General features: G+C 33.1%; 1 protein-coding gene across 7 annotated transcripts in view; it reads left to right on the top strand.

The window, feature by feature from the left end:
- The window catches only part of Dlg1 (discs large MAGUK scaffold protein 1), a 263303-nt gene that overhangs the window by 79025 nt on the left and 164516 nt on the right, over positions 1–19762 (top strand). The gene's annotated exons all lie outside the window — the stretch shown is intronic.

Genomic DNA, 19762 nt, shown 5'->3' with positions numbered 1-19762 from the left:
CTATTAGAAGACATTAGATGGGAAAAATTGAGAAGTATTGTGTTATATAATTGTCTCCCTGCTCCACTCCTTCCTGGGTAGGAAAGTCTTTTAACAGCATAGATTTGAATAGTCCGGCCCATTTACTTTACTTAGTACACTCTTGCTTAATTAAGATTGTGTTTGCGAATAATTAAATACTAAACTAATGAAGAAATTACAATAGGAAACTACCAGTGCCTTTAAATAAATGGATCTTTATTATTTTCCTTATTATAGTCAGCTTGGAAAAAGCTGGAAGAAGTGGAAAGAAAAGGGAGATGTGATTCATAGAGGTAGAGGCATCTGCTTATATTTTATTGATTAGAACTGTGTCACATAGATTCTTCTAGTAGCAAGAAAAAGTGGTAAATCTAGTCATTTAGCCTCCATATTAAAGAAAAGCAAGGAAAACTAGTAGTGTTGGCCATAATAATTTTGGGTGAAGCAGCCTGTAGTGTGGCTATGCTAATTTACAAGTATAGAAGAGTTATCTTTTTGAGAGTAGGTGTTCTGACTGGGGTGAGGTAATATCTCATTGTGGTTTTTATTTGCATTTTTCTGATTAGTGATGTTGAACATTTTTTCATACACATAATGGCTCTTTATAGATCTTCTGAGATATGTCTCCAGGTCTGTTGCCCATTTTAAAATTAGGTTAATTGGTTTATTGCTTTGAGTTTTTATAGTTTCTTATGTACTCTGGATACTAAATACTTGTCAGATGTATAATTTGCAAATACTCTCTCCCATTCTAAAGGTCTCTTCACTCTGATGATTGTTTCCTTTGCTATGTAGAAGTTTTTTAGTTCAATGCAATCCCATTTGTCTATATTTGCTTTCATTTCTTGTGCTTTTGGGGTCTTGTCTAGAAAAAAAAAATCCTTGCTTGTTCCAGTTTCTTGAAGCAGTTCCCTGTGTTTTTTCATAGCAGTTTCATAGTTGTAGGTATTAAATGTTAAGTCTTTAATCTGTTTTGTAGTTGATTTTGTTTTTCACTCTTCTGCATGTGGACATCAGATCTTCCCAGCACTCTATCGAAAAGGCTGTCCTTTCTCCAAAAGGCTGTCCTTTCTCCAATGAGTGTTCTTAGAAGCTTTGTCAAAAATCAATTAGAGCTGGGTGCTGTGGGGTTCTGCAAGCCTGTAATCCTAGCGGCTCAGGAGGCTGAGATAGGAGGATCGTGAGTTCAAAGCCAGCCTCAGCAATTTAGCAAGGCCCTAAGCAACTCAGTGAGACCCTGTTGTCTCTAAATAAAATTCAAAAAAAGGGCTGGGGATGTGGCTTAGTGGTTGAGTGCCCCTGAATTCAATACCCCGTGCCCTGCCCCACCAGATAGATAGATAGATAGATAGATAGATAGATAGATAGATAGATAGATAGATAAAATAAAATAAAAATCCGTTTGTCATAGCTATGTAAACACCCTATTCTGTCCCGTTGGTCTGTGTCTCTGTTTTTATAGCAATGCTATGTTTTTTGGCTTATTTCAGCTTTGCCTTCTGCTTTGTTCTTTTTGCTCAAGATTTATTTGATTATCTAGGTGGTGTTGATGGTTACATTTGAATGTTAGGATTTTTTTTTCTAGTTATATAAAGAAATATCATTGATATTATTTTGGTAAGACATATTAAACCTACATATTTCTTTGAGTAGTATGGACATTTTAACGTTATTGATCCTTCTAACTCAAGAATATGGGATGCCTTTACATGTTTTGTGTGTTCCCTTCAATTTCCTTCATCAGTGAGTTATAATTTTCTTTCTTTTTTGATTTATTATTATTATTATTATCTGCAATGCCGAGGATTGAACCAAGGGCATTGGCTTGCAAGTGCTTTACCCCTGAGCTACATCCCCGGTGCTCTCGTATAGTTTTCATCAAAGAGATCTTTCACCTCTTTGGTTAAGTTCATTTCTAGGTTATTTATGTAGCTGTTAAAAATGAGATTGCTTTCTTGATTTCTATTGCAGATAATTCACTATTGGCATAGAGCAGTGCTAGTAATTTTTGTATATTGATTTTTATAGCTTGCAATTTGCTAAATTTGTTCTGGTAGTTTGTTTTTTGTTTTTGTTTTGAAACTGGGGTTTTCTAAATGTAAGATTGGATTGACTACAAACAGTGAAGTGTGACTTCTACTTTTTCAATTTGGATGTCTTTTTATTTATTTCTCTTGTCAGATTGCTCTGCCTAGGACTTCTAATACTATGTTGAAAAAAAAGTGGTAAAAGTGGACATCCTTTTCTTTTTCCTTATCTAAAGAGAGAAAGCTTTCAGCTTTTCTCCAGTATAATGTCACCTATTGGCTTATTATGTATAACCTTTATTATGTTGAGGTATGTTCCTCCTACACCTAATTTCTTCAGTATTTTTATCAAATGCTTTTTTTAGTAATTTTATCAAATGCTTTTTCTGCATCTATTGAAATGATTATGCACTTTTGTTTTCCTTTGGTTGATGTGATGTGTCAGGATCCCTCCCTCCCTCCCTCCCTGCCTCAAATACTGGGCATTTAACACAGGGATGCTTTACCATTGAGCTACATGTTTAGCTTTTTATTATTATTATTATTTTTTTATTTTTTTAAGATAGGGTCTTGCAGAGTTGCTTAGGGCCTTGCTAAGTTCTTGAGGCTGGCCTCAAACTTTTAATCCTCCTGTCTCAGCCTCCCATCACTGTTATTATTGATGTACAAACATCATGTCCGGCTTATCAGGTTTATTGATTTATATGTGTTAAACCATCTTTGCATTCCTGGGAAGAATCTCAGACTATGGGGAATAATCTTTTTAATGTTTTATTGGATTCAGTTTACTAATATGTTGTTGAGGATTTAAATATCTGTATTTAAGGATATTGACCTGTAGTTTTCTCATTTGTCTTGTCTTGGTCTGATTTTGTTATCAGAATAATAAAAGAATATTTTTGCACGCGCTCTCTCAATTTTTTTTTAAAGGGGAAAGGTTGATCAGTTAGTTCTAAGTTACAGTTAAATAGGAGTAAGAAATTCTGGTGTGCTATTGTACAGTAGGTTGACTCTAAATGTAAACAGTTATTAACATATCTTTTGAAAGGCAAGAATATATACAGTGTTTTATGTATCAGTTAAAAATAAATTATTAGAGTTGGGCACAGTGGCTTATGCTTATAATCCCAGCAATTTGGGAGGCTGAGGCAGCGGGATCACAAGTTCCAGGACAGCCTCAGGACCTTAGCAAGGCCCTAAGCAAATTAGCGAGACTCTGTCTCAAATATTAAAAGGCTGGAGATGTGGCTCAGTGGTTAAACGCCCCTGGGTTCAATCTCCAGCAACAAAATAAATAAATAAAAGTTATGTTTACTCAGAAAATACTGTTTAAAAATAGATTTCAAATTGAAAAATATTCTATAATAATGACTACTAGCCATACATTTTAACAGTAATCAAAGTTACTGTCTTAAGTACAACATTCCTAATTCTCTCTCTTCCCACTTGTTCTAAGAGGGAAGGTACTTTCTTTTAGCTGTGTTGCCAAACTTTCAGTTGAATTGAATTGATGTTGCTAGGGTACGTTCTATTTTAGAATCATTTTTAAATTGATTGTATAGTTTCTGCAAGGGAAAAAATTATTCTGCAGCGATTCTGGGTTTCCAGGTAGCTCTTCAGTCTTTCAAGATGCTATATTAAACTCCTTCCTTGAAGTGAATGGATTAAAGTAATTCTTTCATGTATTGGTAAATAGTTTCTGGTAGCACTGTGCTGATAGCACTGATGCCACAATATGTCTGCCTCTAAGAAATATTGTTCAATGTTCTTTTATATCCACTTAGAACTATATGCTATGATATGTCAAAAGCCTTTGAATTTATGTGGAAATAGATTGTTATGGAGTCTATTCTTATTATCTTCCTTTAACAATGTACTTATATACTAATGAAAATTGTTTTCATAATGTATATATTTATGAAATTTCCTTTTTACTAATGGAAAACTTAAAAAGAACATTTTATTTTAAAACAAATAATACTTGTGTATTGTATGATATTGAACTTAAATATATTTAAGAAAATTAAGAGACTATGTGTCACATTTTTCAAAGAAAATTATAGTGATTGATTAATTCATTTCTGCATTTGCTCATTCTTTAATTTATTGAGCACCTGTGATCTAGAGATACACCAGCGAACAAAGGAAATTCTACCCATGTAGTTTATATTCTTATAATATTTCCTATTATGATTTTTCTGCATATCTGTTAATTCATAAATTCTGTTAGTGGGACTGTTGGAATAAAAATTGTTGTAAAGTGTGCATATTTAGTAATTGCATTTTAAGCTCTTCATTAGTTTGTTAAGGCTGTCATAACAAAGTACCACAGATTGGACGGCTTAAACAATAGAAATTTATTTTCTCACTGTTCTGGAGGCTGGAAGGTAACGGGCCAGTTGGGTTTCCTTTGAGGCCTTTCTACTTAGCTTGAAGATAGCTGCCTTACCATCTCATCACATAATTTTGCCTTTGTTCTCTGTATGCATGTGTATTTTCTGTTGTGTTTAAATTTCCTCTTCTTAGAAGGAAACCAGTAAGGTTGGATTATCACACTTTAATAGCCTTATTGTTAACTTAATCATCTTTTAAAAAGTGCTGTGTTTTCTCAAATGCTTTCTCGGCATCTATTGAGATGATCATATGATTCCTATCTTTTAAGTCTATTGATGTGATATATTATGTTTATTGATTTCTGTATGTTGAACCAACCTTGCAGCCCTGGGGTGAACCCCACTTGATGGTGGTGTACTATCTTTTCATTATGTTTTTGTATGCAATTTGCCAGAATTTTATTGATAATTTTTGCGTCTATGTTCATCAGAAATATTGGTCTGAAGTTTTCTTTCCTCGATGTATTTTGTCTGGTTTTGGTATTAGGGTGATACTAGCTTCATAGAATGAGTCTGAAAGGGTTGCCTCCTTTTCTACTTCTTGGAATAATTTGAGGAATATTGGAATTAATTCTTCTCTAAAGATCTTGTAGAACTTGACTGAGAATCTGTCTGGTCCTGGGCTTTTGTTGGTTGGTAGGCTTTTGATGGCGTCTTCTATTTCATTGCTTGAAATTGTTATCTGTTTAAATTGTGTATGTCCTCCTGATTCAGTATGGGCAGATCATATGCCTCTAGAAATTTGTGTCTTTGGGATTTTCTATTTTACTGGAGCAAAAATTTTCTTTTTTTAAAAAATATTTTATTTTAGTTGCAGTTGGACACAATACCTTTACTTTATTTTTATGTGGTGCTGAGGATCGAACCCAGGGCCTCACACATGCTAGAAGAGTGCTCTACTGCTGAGCCACAACTCCAGCCCCTGGAGCATAAATTTTCCAAATAATTTCTAGTTGTCTTTTATATTTCAATAGTGTCTGTCATGATATTTCCTTTTTTATCATGAATTTTAGTAATTTGAATTTTCTCTATCCTCCTTTTCATTAGGATAGCTAAGGGTTGATAATTTTGATAATTTTATTTATTTTTTCAAAGAACCAGCTTTTTGTTTTGTCAGTTTTTTCAGTTGTTTCATTTGTTTCAGTTTCAGTGATTTCAGCCTTGATTTTAATTATTTTCTATCTTCTACTACTTTTGGTGTTGACTTAGTCTTTTTTTTCCTAGGGCTTTGAAATGTAATGTCAGGTCTCTTATTTGTTAACTTTATTCTTTTAATGAATGAGCTCAGTACAACAAACTTTTCTCTCAGCACAGCCTTCATAGTGTCCCAGAAATTTTGATTTGTTATATCAGAGTTCTCATTTATCTCTAAGAATTTTTCTGATGTATTCTGTTATCCATGTGTCACTCAATAGTATATTGTTTAGTCTCCAAGTGTTGGAGTAGCTTCTATTTTTTTAAATTTTATCATTGATTTCTAATTTTATTCCATTATGGTCTGATAGAATGGAAGGTAGTATCTCACATGGTCTGTTTTAGAGAAGGATCCTGTGCTGCTGAGAAAAATGTTTATTTGGGCTGGGGATGTGGCTCAAGCAGTAGTGTGCTCGCCTGGTATGTGCGCGGCCCTGGGTTCGAACCTCAGCACCACGTACAAATAAAGATGTTGTGTCCACCGAAAATTAAAAAAAAAAAATCTGGTACATATTGTATTCAGTGATTAAAAAAAAAAGCTACAGAAAAATGTTTATTTGCTTGTTGATGGACGAAATATATATGTCTGTTAAGTCTAAATTATTTATTGTATTATTGAGTTCTATAGTTTCTTTGTTTAATTTTTGTTTGGAAGATCTATCCAGTGGTGAGAGAGGTGTGTTAAAGTCCACCAAGTATTGTTGTGTTGTGGTCTTGTTGTGGGGTAGGTCGCTCAGAAAACACACAAAGTTCCAGTTTTGTCCAAATAGAAGAGTCTTTATTTAGCTGGCTGGCCAGTGACTGTCCCCCACAGGACCCATAACTGTCTCTGCAAGGAACAGCCTCAAGCCTCAACATTTTAGGATATTTAAAGGCAAAAATTGCAAAAACCACATCTGGGTTGGCGTAGCTGCAAGCAAGCAGGTACAGAAACTGAATTGGGCAGTTAGCGAGACAATGCAGTGGGTACATTAGTATTTCCCACTGGACATTCCAGATTGGCATAGCAGCAAGCAAGCAGAAGGAAAGTGGGTCAAAATGATCCTAGTTCAGTACAAGCTAGAGAATGGTTACTAACGTCTAGGACAATCATTCTTTGACAAGGTACATTGCCCAAGAAAAATGGAAACCAAAGAGAACAATTTTACATTGTATAAGAATTGCTATTCTGTGTTGCCAAGTATGCTATGCTAGGTAACTATTAATGGGTATTACAGAGGCAGTTCTTTCTCAAGGGAGAAGCATTTCTTTCATGATTTGGAGTTCTAGGGTAAAATGGAGTCTGTTTGGTGATTGCCCATATAGCATGGCCCATATGAAATTGAGAAGGGTTTGTTCAATATATGTGGATACTCCATTGTTTGGGGCATATATATTTACAGTTGTTATGTCTTGTTGATGTATGATTCCCTTAAGCAGTATGAAATGAACTTCTTTATCCCTTCTGACTAACTTTGGTTTGAAGTGCACTTTATCTTATTTTATGTTAGAATGGAAACCCCTGCTTATTTACATGGTCCATGGAGTGATATGTTTTTCCCCCCACCTTTTTATCTTTAGTCTGTGGATGTCATTTCTTGTGAGATGAGTCTCTTGAAGGCGGCATATTATTGTTTTTTTTTTTTTTTTAAATGCAATCTCCCAGTCTATGTCTTTTAATTAATGAGTTTAGGCTTTTAACATTCAGGGTTATTATTGAAATATAGTTTGTATTTGTGGTCATTTTGGTTTTTATGTTGACTTGGTTTCTCCTTTGATTGGCTTTTCCTGAGCATATGTATGGAAGTAGATGGTAGAGAATAAGACAGTGAATGTTTTGGTGATCTGAATTTTAGTTTCAAAACCATATTTTCCATACACCTTGTGTATTTGTTTGTACTTCATGGCTACCTGTGTTTTAACTTATATGTGTCTAAGGTACATTGGGGTTATGTGGATTTTCATGGTTGACTTTGGGAATAATCATAATTTGATTTTTATTACAAGTTGTTCCAATAATAAATTCTAAAAATTGTGTTTTTAGAATACAGTTTACTCATTATTTGGTATAAAACACATTAAGCAGCAGCAGAAGTTCCTGATTGCTTCGTAGTCTACAGAAGTAGAAAGTAATAACTTTTTTCTTATGGAATGTTTTAAGAAGTGAAGCAAATTGGCTGTGTTTTTCTGGATTTAAGGTCTAGGAGTGGGTTTCTTTTGACAGTATAGCATTGTTTATTTTTAAAGTTTAAATCTATTTTAAACTAGATTTTGCAGTTGCTGGAGTTAAAGTACATATAAAACAACTCTTCCCTTGAAGCCCATAGCCATTAAGAGATGTGATACATAGGCCACTTGGAACTTGTGGCAGATGTTTTTAAGGTATTCTTAGTTGGTTTTAAAGAATTAAGCAGTGCATGTTTGACACTAGTTTGTATCACTGGCTCATTTTTTCTTTTTAAAAATGGATTTGTAAGACTTTATTATACATTTAAAAAACCGTCTCTATTGTAATCTTATTGGGCTCTTCCTCCCAAACTGGTTGGAGGCTTTTTGTTTTGATGCTGGGGATTGCACCTCCACAGTGGTAGAAAACAAGTTTAGTATCACAAGATCCTGTTTTTTTTTTTTTTTCTTTAAGTTGGTGATAACAGAAGTTTTAAACTTTTTTAAAGTGTTCAAATTGATTCTTAAACTGACCATTCTAGGATGTGAACAAACTTGCTCCTGTCTTAAGTATATGGCTCAGTTCTTTATATTTAGACTTGTTATTTAGCATGTGAATTTCTTTTCTTTTTTCTCTTTCTTTTTAAAGTTAGGCTTCAAAGTAGGAATTCCATTTATTTTTTCCAAGGTGGCCCTTTACTCAACATTATTCATTCAATAATTGTTGTTCTACTTCTGATTTAAAATATCATATTTATCACTTTATTAAGTTTGTACATTTATTTATTGGATTGTGTTCTGTTCAATTGATATATTTCTGATTGTGTTATTATCATCGTTCTTTTTATTATTTGCAAGGTTTCTGTTCTCTAGACTAAAAGACTCAGGGGTCAGTTGAACTGGGCTAACTGGTCTGCGAAAAATAACCACACAAGAGACACACAAATACCTTTTTCTTTGGGGTCCCTGGCTCCTCTGACCTTAAGGGTCTGCAGGAAGAGAGAGAGAGAGAGCACATGCTGACTCCTTTTATTGAGGAGAAGCTATTCAAATGAGGCAAGGGGTCAGGTTTCAGGGGGCTGAGTCTATCTTCATGATGTCCACTGTCAGCAGGTTGACTGACATCTGGGTAGGCCACACCCAAGGGCACAGTAAGCGAAGGGGACACATACAAGGCACTTCCATGGAAGATTTTATCCTAAACAGGGCAAGGGGTTATATTACAAAGGAACAGGTAAGCATAGCTTCACCCATGGGGCTGTAGCAAGACACACCCATAAACAAGACACCGACCCTCCAACCCAAGAAGGGTGGGGAAAGCTTTGCCACATTTCTGCGGGTAGTGTAACTCTGTCACGTGTAAGGTTGGTCTCCCACAATTATTGAGACATTTTTATGCTTCTTTATACATGATGGAACCAGTTCCTTTCATGACCTTTTAACCCATTATTTTCTTGTCTTCTCTCATGCTAGTTTTTTTCAGATAATAATTACTAACACTTGTCAGGCACCCCCATCCATACAATAAAGCTATGTTGATATTTTGATTGCAAAAATATTTTTATACATTATTTTCTTAGAAAATTTAAACTGTTAAAATATTGTGCCGTTCTCCAAGAACAACTATATTTATTCCATATTTCTTTCTTCAGTAAAGTTTGAAGTTTTCCTCATAGAGATTAAACCTTTTAAGTATAATGTAACCAGTTGCTCAGGAGGTTGAACCAGGAGGATTGCAAGTTCAAAGTCAGCCTCAGCAATTTAGTGAGTCCCTACGCAACTCAGTGAGACCCTGTCTCTAAATAAAATATAAAAAAGGCTGAGGATGTGACTCAGTGGTTGAGCACCCCTGGGTTCAATCCCCAGTATAAAAAAAGAAAAAGCAATGCAAGTTCTCATTGTTACTGTTGGGAATAGTAACTTTTCTAACAAATTTGCAGAAATGTACTACTTTAATAATTTTTATTAAATTATTATTTATGTCCAATAAACTACATTCATCTAAAGTGTGCAGTTTGATTAGTTTTGACAGATGCAATTCCCTGTGAAACCACTGTCACAAAGTTATTTCTCTAACCCCCAAAAGATTCTTTTTGTTCCTGTATATTCCATATGACCTTCTATTTCCCTACCACTGATTTGCCTTGTCATTATAAATATTCTGCATGTTTAAAAGTTGCGTGTAGAGCTGGGAATGTGGCTCAAGTGGTAACGCGCTTGCCTGGCATGCATGAGGCACTGGGTTCGATCCTTGACACCACATAAAAGTAAAATAAAGATATTATGTCCACCTAAAACTAAAAAATAAATATTAAAAAAAAAGTTGTGTAAATTGATTCATACAGTGTAAGACTTTTGTATCTAGCTTAACTCATTTTGTATCTAGCTTAACTCATTCATTGAGGTTATTCCTTATGTCAGTAATTGGCTTCTTTTTATTTTGAAGGAATATTCTGCTATGTGGATATATTTTGTTCATATTTGTTGATGAATTTTTTGATTGATTTACAACTTATTCACTATTGTGAATAAAAGGTTCAATGAATCTTCACGTTTAAATTTTTGTGTGGACGTGTTTATGTCTTTGATAAGTGTCTGCTGGTGGTTTTTATGTCCTAAGTATAAGAATGATTGTTTTTGTGTCTCAGCAGTATATGAGAGTCCCAGATGTCTGACCAACACTAGTCTTGACATATAGACATAACTAAAACAAATAAATAAAAGCTATCTAAGTGGGTATGTAGTATCTGTTACAGTTTTGTCTTGCATTTCCATGATGATTTGTGATGTTGGGCATCTTTCCATGTTTGTTATTAGTGTATCTTAATCTTGTAAAGTGTTGGGGGTTGAATTACCATCCTCTCAACAGAAGATGTTGGAGTTCTAACACACAGTATCTCCGAAAGTGGACTTTTTTTTTTTTTTTTTTGAAGATGAGGTCTTTATAGAGATAATCAAGTTAAAATGAAGTAGCACAAATAGAAAATTGGGGATGGGTATCATCCAAAATAAATGGTGCGCTTAAGGAAAGGAGAGATATGCCTATAGTAAGAACACCACGTAAAGATGTAGGCAGAGATCAGGGTGATGCATTTTATAAGCCAAGGAATGCCAGCAATTGCCAACAGGTACTAGGAACAGAGATATGGAACAAATTCTTCAGAACCTACGAAAAAAAACCTAACTCTGCTGACACTGTGATCTCAGACATGAGACCTATAAGATAATCAATTTCTGTTGTTTAAGACACTAGTTTGTGGTGCTTTTTAATAGCAGCTCTAGCAAACTTTGATATATTAAGTATTATTTAAATCTGTTCCTCATTTTAGAAAATCAGATTGTTTTTCTCATATACAAAGATCTTTTACAATTCATTAAGAAAAGTAAATGGCTATTCTGTAGTTTTATTTTTCTTAATGATGACTTTCAAACAACACAAATTTTAATAAAGCTCACTTTATCAAAAACTTTATTTGTGCTTTTTGTGTCCTAAATCTTTTCCTACTGTAAGATTTTAAAATATTTTCTTCTGGAAGTTTTCTAGTTTAGAGTATTTACATTTACCTCTCTGGTCCATTTCAAGTTAATATATGTATGATGTAAGGGTTTATGTTTATTTTTTTCCATATGGACGTACAGTTGCACTAATTTCATTTTTAAAAAGCCTTTTCCTTCATCCATTAAATTGCTTTTGCACTTTGTCAAAAAACTATTGAACAATTGTGTGAATTTATTTCTAACTCTTTATTCTGTTCCATTAATAACTTCTGTCCTTTTCTCCAGTGTTGCCCTGACTTGACATCAGGTAATATAGGTCTTTTAAAATTTGATTCAGCTGTTTTAGATCATTCAACTTTCAGTATTTTAGAACCATGTTGTAAGTTTCTACAGAAGATATGTTGGAATTATTATTGAGACTCCTTTGACTCTAGATCATTTGTAGAAAATGAGTATCTTACCAAATTGAGTCTTCCAATTCTCAGACATATCATATCTCTGTGTCTTTAAATCTTAGTTTCTTTTAGCAAATGTTCTATAATTTGTAATGAAGCCATTTTGCACATATTTTGTTTAATTCATTACTAGGTAATTTATTGTTTTTGAATTGGAGCAAATGAATTTTTTAAAAAATTGACTCCAAATTATTTGCCCTTGGCATAAAAATTTGATTATATTCTGCAACCTTACTGTATTCAACTATTGTTTTAGTAGTTTTGTAAATTCTTTCCGATTTTCATTGTAAATAATTACTTCATTTGCAACTAGAGACAGTTTTACTTATTCTTTACTGGCCTTTGTATGTTTTTCTTTTATTTGCCTTCTAGCCATGGTTAGATCCTTCATGCTAATATTAAACAGAAATAAGCATCCTTTGACTTGTTGCCCCATCTTATATTCAGTATTTTATCATTAGTTAAGTTAGCTGTAAATTTTTAATTATTTTCTTAATATCCCTTATCAAGTTGAAATTGTTCCTCTCAATTTTTAGTTTGCTGAGTATCTTATCATGAATATTTAATTGGATCACATGTTTTTGAATATATTCATTATATAAATCATAGGATTTTCTCCTTTATTCTGTGAATATAGAGAATTATACTGACTTATTTTTCAGATGTTAAGATAAACTTGTTTTCTTGTGATAAATCTTAATTGGTTATGGTAATCTTTTGGATTATCCTTAATCTGCTAATTTTTTATGAGGAGTTTTTGCATTTATGTTCATATCACATGTTCATCTCACATTTTCTTGTTTTCAGGTATCTTTGTCAGGTTTTAGTAATAAGGTTATGCTGATCTCATAGTTAGGAAATCTCTATTAAAGAATTCATGTAAACTGACATTTCTTTATTAAATGCTCGGTAGAATTCACTTCTGGACCTAGAGTTTTCTCAGTGGGAAGAACTTTGATAACAAATAACAAATTCATTTTCTTTCATAGACATAATATAGGGTCACTGAGATTTACTGTTTCATACTGTGTTGGAATTTTGTGTGTAAGATGTGTTTTTCAAGGAATTTCTTGATTTCATCTCACTTTTTACATTACATTTGGACAAACTTTTTTGTAATTATTTTCTTAATATCTTTTTCAGGTCTGTAGAATTTTTTAGTGATAATATTTTTTTCGTTTTTTATATTGTTAATCCGCTTATATTTTCCTTGAGTAGTCTAGAATAGCAGTTTATCTGTTTTGACAATTATTTGGTTTTGTTACAGTCATCCTTAGGTATCCATGGGAAATTGGTTCCATGACCCCTGTAGATACCAAAATGGTACTGTAGTCCCTTATATAAAATGTTGTTGTATTTGCATATCACCTATGCACATCCTCTTGTGTTTTTACAATTATCTCTAGATTACTTATAATACCTCATACGACGTGAATACTATGTAATTAATTGTTATACTATATTGTTAAGGGAGTAACAACAAGAAGAAAGTCTATGCATGTTTAGTAGAAACACATTTTTTCCTCAGACTTTCAAGGGGAACCTCAAACTTTGCAACCAGTGTCAGAGATGAGAGTGGTCTTATGGTATTACCAAATTTTATGAATACTTAAAAGGAATTGTACTTTTAAATGCTTATATTAGAAATAGAAGATCAAAATTGGTGATCTAAGTAAGGATCCATCTCAAGATGCTACAAAAAAGAACCTTAAGATACAGAATCAGCAGAGACAGTGGACAAACTATGTTCTTTACTAGATATCTTGTTTCTTTCTAAGTTAATTTTGTTGTAGTCAAAGAATATACTCTTTTATCATTTTAGTCTTTTTAAATGTGTGACTTGGTTTTTTGGCATAACACATGGTCTACATTGGCAAATGTACCAATATGCACTGAAAATATTGTTTTTCCTCCCTTCAGTTATTGAATATAGTGTACCTTAAATATAATTTAGGTGAAGATGGTTAATAGTTTGTTCAGGCCATCTATTTTTATTGATATTTGCATAGCTCTATCTTGATCAAAGAGTTTAAATCTCTTAATGAGATAGTGGAATTATTATTTTTCCTTTTTAATGTTTATTTTGTTTGTATAATTTGAATTCCTGCTTATTACTTACACATTTAACCTTGTTGTATCTTCCTGGTGGATTACTTTTTATCGTTTTGAAATCTTTTTGTTTAGACAAATACTGTCTTAAAGCCTGTTTTAAGCTATTCCAGCTTTCTTATGCTTATAATTTATCAGATATATCTTTTCATTCATGTGCTTTCACTCTTTGTCTTTATATGTAAAGTACATCTCAGGCTTTTTTATTTGTTCTAATAGTCTCTGCCTTTTAGTTATAGTGTTTTTAAGTCCATGCACATTTAATAACATTATCAATATGATTAGTTTAAGGTCTGCTTTTAAAAATTATTTCTCTTTGTTCCCTCTCATTACTTTGTTCTTCCTTTCTTTTTTAGGATTGTTTGAGTCATTTTTAGTATTTTCTTTTAACTATTGACTTCTTAGTTATATGCCACTTTATATTCTTATTAGTTGCTACAGATTGCAGTATAAATCCTTAACTTTTCACAGTCTTTCAATATTAATATTCTATCACTTCTAATAAAGTGCAGAAATCTTACAATTGTTCAGGACTATTTACTACTACTACCATCCTTCACTTTCTACCATCTTTTATGCTAGAATAAAACAAAATAAAATAGTTCTCATGTATTTTATCAATATGTTTTAAATACTACATACGTTTTAAATCCTATAAGACTATTATAAGTTTTTTTGCTTTAAACAGACATGTATTTTTCAAAAGAGTTTTACCTCTATTTGTATTGCAGATTTAACTAGAGAGAATGAATTTAATTAAAACTATCTCTGAGGCCAGAATTGGCCAAATAGAGTCAATTGGTCAAAAGATCGAGTTTCTGCTTCAGCATGAGTGACCTAGATGGTTGCCTAAACATTAGTGCTTGCTAGAGCTGCAGTATTATGAAGAATTGTGGTGCTTAGCTCGGACAATAGACATGTCCATTTTTGGAAGCCAGGGTCATTGACTCAGAAATCCAGTGCAATTGGGAGAATGAAGTAAGATAAGATTGATTCTCAGATTCTCAGCATCATTCAGTGAGTAATTATCATTTAAATATGATAAATCTGATTCTTAGTAATTAATAAAATCAGGTAACTTACTAAATTACCTATTTTGATTTTTCATTGGTTTTACTTGGATTTTCTAGCTGCATATTATAGTCTCTAGTAAGTAATGATCATTTTTCAACTTTTTTTTTAGTCTTTGAGGTTATTTAATGAATGATATATTATGTATTTAAATGATTTAAAATTCAAAGGTATATGAAGATGGAATTCTTAAGAATTATTTGATTTCTTTCTTTGAATTATTTTATATTCCTTTTCTACCTACATTTAAGGAGGGAGGGCTGGAGGGCTTTATATACATTTTTTGTTTTTTTTTTTTTAGAGATTCATAGTTTTTGTATATGTTTTTGAAGTCAGTCATTTGGATTAAAGTTATAAATATTTTTTTCCTAGTTTTTAACATTTTGGCTGCTAATCAAATTTATCAGTCCTTTTTGTATTGAATTACTTCCACATTTTATGTTAACAGTTATATAGGTCTTAAACTCTATTGTTATAGTCTTAAAAGAATCTGTTACTGTGGTTACAGTTTTCAAGAATCTTTTAACTGTTTGAATAATTTCTGTGATAGCCATTTGCCTTGGTTGTTTAGTGAATAATCTTACCTTTTAGTCAGTGAAATTGATTAAAAATATAGCCTTTATCAAATAGTACCACATTCTATTAATATAAAGTCTCAGTTTTATTCATTTCACTGATCTTTCTGTTCATACACCAGTAAACTGTTAATGATTACAGTTTAATTATAGTTTTGAGATTGTTAAAGATATTACACTCATTACCTATTTGTACACTTTATTCTTGCTGGATTTTATATGCATTTTAGTTACCTATTCTAAATCCTAAATAAATAAATAAATAAACATTGCAATAAATGAACAAATTTACTGTTGGCATCATCTTGAAGATAAATATTTAATTGTTAGGATTTTTCTGTTTCTATTCCGCAGCTTCATATTAAACATTGTTATGAATAAAACAAATGGTGTTTTATATCCATGTTTGTATTGTTAAGCTCTTTCAAGATTGTTTTTTTCTTTCAAGATTTATAAGTAGAAGAACGATATTGTGGTAATGTGGAAATCACATTGATTTGTAGTAATTTTTCCTAAGCCGGCAAGCCCAAGCAGTGGGATTAGGGTTATAATCTTTAGCAGGAAAGTAGAGAAGCTCTTGACTCTTGGGTTTTTCTGGGAGGAAGGAGTTCTTTGGACTGTATTTAAGAAAAGTAAGACAAACATCTGCACCAAGGCCTACTATGGATATTTATTCCTAGCCCAGCACTATTCTTTGTAGGTGATGGTGCCTTCCTTTCCCACTCTAAAAATATCTCTGTTGTTTGCATACCCACTAGCTATATTTTAATTATAGTGTTGCCAGTTTTATGGACTTTTTAGTATCTTGCTGTGGCATTAGCTTCTCTAAGTAAAACAATTTAATGCCAGTTTTTTTTTTCCACTGACAGAAAGAAACCATTTAGTTTAACCTTGAAACCAAGAATATAGTTTTGCTCTTGAAAGAATAATCTTTAATTATTAAAAATCTAAAGAACAATTTTGAGAAATCTAATAAATATCTGTGGTTTAATTAATATATTTCATTGATTTTATAATATACCTTTCTCTAATTTTAATTTATCTTGAATTTGTAATTATTTGCAGTTGATGCCCTTAATTTATTTAGCAGCATTTTTTTTTAAGTGTACATATAATTAGTGGGGCATCTTATAATGATATGCTGGGTTGGTAAAATATAGTATAAGCTTGTAAATAAATTTTAGACTTTAAAATATCCAAGTTTGAATTTTTAGAAAACCCAGTCTTTGAAAGATGAAATCTTTGAAATCTTTGGATTTCAGAACTATGTTTCTGAAAGTTCAGAATAGATTGAGACAAAATTTCCTAAATATTTTATGAAGTAGAAGTTTAGTAAAATTTAAAACTACAAAGTAGTTTCTTTTAAAAAGAAGAAAATTTAAAGAATAAAAATTCCTGTTTCCGTTAGATTTTATAGATCCAGTAATTAAAACCTTAAGTCTTTTATGTCTTATAATCATAGACTAATATTTAAAATGGAGTGAAAGTTGTGACATGAATTATGACTATCATTGTATTCTTTTTTCTATTTATAATAGTATCATTACATAAGAAGTAATGAATTTGCACATTGTATTTTAAAATTGAAACTGCTATACAAAATGTTAACACACACATCTGTTTTCCCCATTCCACTGTCACCCATCACTTTTATAACACGTTATACAGGGTGCTTTAGAAGTCATGTTGAGGAATTTGGTTCCTAAACCGACATGGTGGAGAGTTGATTGGGCCTACTTTTTCTTCTAGTAGGTGCAGTCTCTGTTTTAACATCTAGATCCTTGATCCACTTTGAGTTGAGTTTTGTGTAGGGTGAGAGATAGGGGTTTAATTTCATTTTGCTACATATGGGTTTCCAGTTTTCCCAGCATCATTTGTTGAAGAGGCTATCTTTTCTTCAATGTATATTTATGGTGCCTTTGTCTAGTATGAGAAGACTATGTGGGTTTAATACCCCCCATTTAAATTTTTTATGATTTTCATGCATTGGTTTTGACTCTTCTCTCCCATTCTTCTGTTCTCTCCCAAACTAACTTATTAATTTCAAGTTTTAATTTTTTATTTTGATTACCTCTCATAATGGTGTGTGCCCTCTCCCTCTCCCTCTCCCTCTCCCTAATATGGAAAATCCATAATATGTCCTAGTCTTGAGCCCACTGTTTTGTGTCATGGTCACTCTCATAATAGCACTTAGCTGTATTAATCCCTTGATAGTTGCCTTCTGGTTTCCTCTTTTGCTGGGGAATGTTTATTTATATCAAACCTGTAACCATGTCCACACAAGTCAATGCATAATGGAAGAGGGACATTGTAATCTATTCCCAACACTAAAGAGAAGTGTCACCTCATTTAATATGCCCCTCAATGGCATCTAATCATTGCAGGTAGCATTGAGAGCAGGCAAGACAGTTCTGGCATGCAGCCAACAATATCACACATCTTAAGGGAATGCAGCCAACAATATCACACATCTTAAGGGAAGTCCCCAGTGTGTCACAGCTGCTACATATAGTCTTTCAACCTGTGTGCTCTAATCTACATTGTAGCCAAGTGGCATTTTCTTGTGCCGTCTTTTCTTCACCAAATGTACGACCTCTATCCATACTTCTCTGGTGATGGGCTCATAAGTGGCATATTATTGTCCTTCCAACTAGCATACCATTCTTTTGTCTCCTTCCGTAACTGTGACCAGAATCAAATCTGCTGCCACAAGCTCCATACAGAATTGTCCAGAGTGACATACATGGATGGTAAACACAGCAGGTTTTGATGTGTCTGGCATCCCAGGGGCCTGTGCTTGTTTCACTATTCATTTGGCTTGATTAAATGGATCATAATATGCCAGTCAACCTAGTCCATATTGCACCCCTCCTACACAAATCACACAGGGGTTGTAATAACTGAGATGGATGAAGGATGAAAGTTCCCCAATAACTCAGTAGCCCCAAAGATTATTGTATTTGCTTTACTGTGTTGGAAAGTGAAAAGACAGGTTTGTGTGTGTGGTGAGGGTGGGGTTTTTTTTGGTGGGGATGATACTAGGGATTGAACTTGGGGGTGGGGGGCATTCGACCACTGAGTCACATCCCCAGCTCTCTTTTGTATTTTATTTAGAGATAGGATCTCACTGAGTTGCTTAGTGCCTTGATTTTCCTGAGGCTGGCTTTGAACATGCAATCCTCCTACCTTAGTCTTAGTCTCCAAAGCTGGGATTAACAGGCCTGTGCCACCATGCCCAGCAAGACAGATTAGAGGTTTCCTCTTTTCCTTTTTGGAGGAAACTTTTTTTTTTTTTTGCTTTAATTCCTTTCCAGTTCCTGCAAATTAAATATGTACATTCATAGATATGTATATACACACATATATATAAAGTGTTATGTATGTCATAAGGAAAGTATATATGTGCAGCAGCTGAATTTAGTAGGTTGAATCTGATAAACACTAAAATACTCTCTTTATACAAGATGGCATTTATTTTAATATTATTTTAATATTTATATGGAAGCAAAAGTTATGTGCAAGCGCCAGGCGCAGTGCCCTCATGTCTGTAATCCCAGCGGCTCTAGAGGCTGAGACGGGGAAGGATGGGGGATGTGGCTCAGTGGTTGAGTGCCCCTGGGTTCAATCCCTGGTAAAACTTCACCCACCCCTAAAGAAAAACTTATAGGCAGGAGAGAAAGAAAAAAATAAATCACCAGGTCAGGGAAAACACCAATACCTGAAGTCATGAGACAGTATGGGGGCAGCTTTTCAGGGTCCTGACTGGGAAGTTCCTGGTAGTTTCCTCTTGACAAATAAGACTCCAGAGTCTTATTCTCTGTGATGTTCCTTAAGCTCCATTCTAACAAACAGTGTAACTTAGTGATCTCCTCAAAAACACTTCATCCCCCCAAGTACTGGCCCGATCCCCAAAGGTTGGGAGTGTTTGTCTTGAAATAAATGAATGTCTTTGAGTTTTTGTGAATGAACCAAACCTTCTGAGAAATCAGCATTCTTTAGATGTTTCATTAAGGATGTGCGAAGGTTAGGGCAGGCACATGGACAGAGAAGATCTTTAATGTTTTCCTTAGCCCTCTAGTATATACAGTATTGCTTTGCTTAAAGATGTTGAAAATGTGTATTTGTATTTTTATATATATTTATGGATATGTAATTATATATATAATGTATAAATATGTATAGTTTTGAAAGATGCTTTTTTATTATTAATATATATCCTTGGCCTTCCCTTTTGGATTTTTATCCAACTTAACTTGTATATAATATTTCCTAGG

The sequence above is a fragment of the Urocitellus parryii genome, chromosome 2, assembly GCF_045843805.1.
Source record: "Urocitellus parryii isolate mUroPar1 chromosome 2, mUroPar1.hap1, whole genome shotgun sequence".
NCBI classification, from domain to species: Eukaryota; Metazoa; Chordata; class Mammalia; order Rodentia; family Sciuridae; genus Urocitellus; species Urocitellus parryii.
This window is presented reverse-complemented; position numbering and strand designations above follow the sequence as displayed.